General features: G+C 41.5%; 1 long non-coding RNA gene across 1 annotated transcript in view; it reads left to right on the top strand.

Annotated features, from left to right (window-relative positions):
- LOC108537970 (uncharacterized) overlaps nt 1-657 on the top strand; it is a 3,316-nt gene extending 2,659 nt beyond the window's left edge. The window contains exon 2 of the long non-coding RNA XR_001887971.1: nt 544-657. This is a non-coding gene — a long non-coding RNA (uncharacterized LOC108537970). The remainder of the gene's footprint in view (nt 1-543) is intronic.
- Nucleotides 658-2,287: the final 1,630 nt, after the last annotated feature.

Below are 2,287 nucleotides of genomic sequence, written 5' to 3'. Positions count from 1 at the left end.
AAAAATACAAAAAACTAGCCGGGCGAGGTGGCGGGCGCCTGTAGTCCCAGCTACTCGGGAGGCTGAGGCAGGAGAATGGCGTGAACCCGGGAGGCGGAGCTTGCAGTGAGCTGAGATCCGGCCACTGCACTCCAGCCTGGGCGGCAGAGCGAGACTCCGTCTCAACAACAACAACAAAAAAAATGAGTTGCCGGGCGCGGTGGTTCAAGCCTGTAATCCCAGCACTTTGGGAGGCCGAGACGGGCGGATCACGAGGTCAGGAGATCGAGACCATCCTGGCTAAAATGGCAAAACCCCGTCTCTACTTAAAAATACAAAAAACTAGTGGGGCGAGGTGGTGGGCGCCTGTAGTCCCAGCTACTCGGGAGGCTGAGGCAGGAGAATGGCGTAAAGCCGAGAGGCAGAGCTTGCAGTGAGCTGAGTGAGATCCGGCCACTGCACTCCAGCCTGGGCGACAGAGCGAGACTCCGTCTCAAAAAAATAAATAAATAAATAAAAAAGAATAATGAGTTTGATATGATTTCCTCCCTCTCTCTCTCCTAGGCCTGCTTCTGCCTTCTGTGCTTCTGCTGTGTGGTGACCCTCACCAGAGGATAGCTTCATGCTCTTGGACTTCCCAGCCTCAAGAACTGTAAGAAATAAATTTCTTTGTAAGTTGCCCACTCTGTGGTGTTCTATTATAGCAGCAGGAAATGGACTAAGACAATGCCCTTTATCAGATCAAATTCCCTTTCATTTCTACTTTGCTATTTTTATCATTAATAGAAGGTGAAACATAAGAATAACAAACAATAACATTTGACACGTTGAAAAGTATGAAACGTTATTTTTTGGCATCTATTGAGATGATTATATTGTTTTTCTCCTTTGTGCTATTCAAATGTTCAATCACATTGACTTTCAAATGTTGCACCTACCTTGAATTCCTGGGTTAAATTTCACTTGTCATGATGTATTATGTTTTTTACATATTGCTAGGTTTGGTTTGCTAATAATTTCTTAAGCATATTTTTGTGTCTGTATTCATGAGAGATATTGATTTATCATTGTCTTTTCCTGTAATATCTTTCTAAGGTTGGGTATCATCATTATTCTGGCTTTATAAAATAAACTCCGTTTTCTTGAGTCTTGTAAGATTGGCATTATGTTTTCCTTCAATGTTTGATACCATTCATCAGTAACACCATCTGGACTTGGTGATAATTTTTGTTGTTTTTCTTTTGGGGTATGTATGTGTCTGAAGGTTTTTGATAACAAATTCAAATCCTATAATATGAGTTTTTCAGACTTTCTATTTTATGTGTCTCTTTTGGCAAGTGAACATTTTCAAGGCATTTGTCTCTTTTATCTGAGTTCTTAAATATATTGGCATAAAGTTGCTCATAATATTCCCTTATTATCCTTAGCAATCATAGTGATGTCCTCTCTTTTATTTTGATAACTTACGTTTTGTCTCTCTTCTTTGACAAGTTTCACTAATGATTTATTATTCTTTTCAAATAGCTATGCTGTCTATGTTAACTTTATTACTCTCAGGGTTTTTCTCTTTTCTGTTCTATAGATTTTCTGTCATTATTGCCTTTCTTATACTTATTCTGGGTTTATATCACTCTATTGCTCTTCTTTTCTTTTTTCTTTTTTTCTATTTTTTTGAGACAGAGTCTCGCTCTGTTGCCCAGGCTGGAATACAGTGGCGTAATCTTGGCTCACTGCAATCTCTGCCTCCCAGGTTCAAGCAATTCTCCTGCCTCAGCCTCCCAAGTAACTGGGACTACAGGCACCTGCCACCAAGCCCGCCTAATTTTTTTTGTATTTTTAGTAGAGACAGGCTTTCACCGTGTTAGCCAGGATGGTCTCAATCTCCTGACCTTGTGATCCACCCGCCTCAGCCTCCCAAAATGCTGGGATTACAGGAGTGAGCCATTGTTCCTGGCCTGCTCTTTTTTTTTTAGCTTTTAAGTGGAAACCTAGATCATTGATTTCTATCCTTTTTCCTTTACAATATGAGCACTCATACTCTCTATGTCCTGCTGTGGTTATGTCCTACAAATTTTGATATTTTGCATCGTCATTTAGTTTGAAATATTTTCTGATTTCTACAGGCTTTCTTCTCTGACCCATGGTGGTTTATTTATTTTATTTTATTTTTTTTTTGAGACGGAGTCTTGCTCTGCCGCCCAGGCTGGAGTGCAGTGGCCGGCTCTCAGCTCACTGCAAGCTCCGCCTCCCGGGTTCACGCCATTCTCCTGTCTCAGCCTCCCGAGTAGCTGGGACTACAGGCGCCCGC

This window comes from Rhinopithecus bieti, unplaced genomic scaffold (genome assembly GCF_001698545.2).
Source record: "Rhinopithecus bieti isolate Rb0 unplaced genomic scaffold, ASM169854v2 scaffold_315, whole genome shotgun sequence".
Classification (NCBI taxonomy): Eukaryota; Metazoa; Chordata; class Mammalia; order Primates; family Cercopithecidae; genus Rhinopithecus; species Rhinopithecus bieti.
This window is presented reverse-complemented; position numbering and strand designations above follow the sequence as displayed.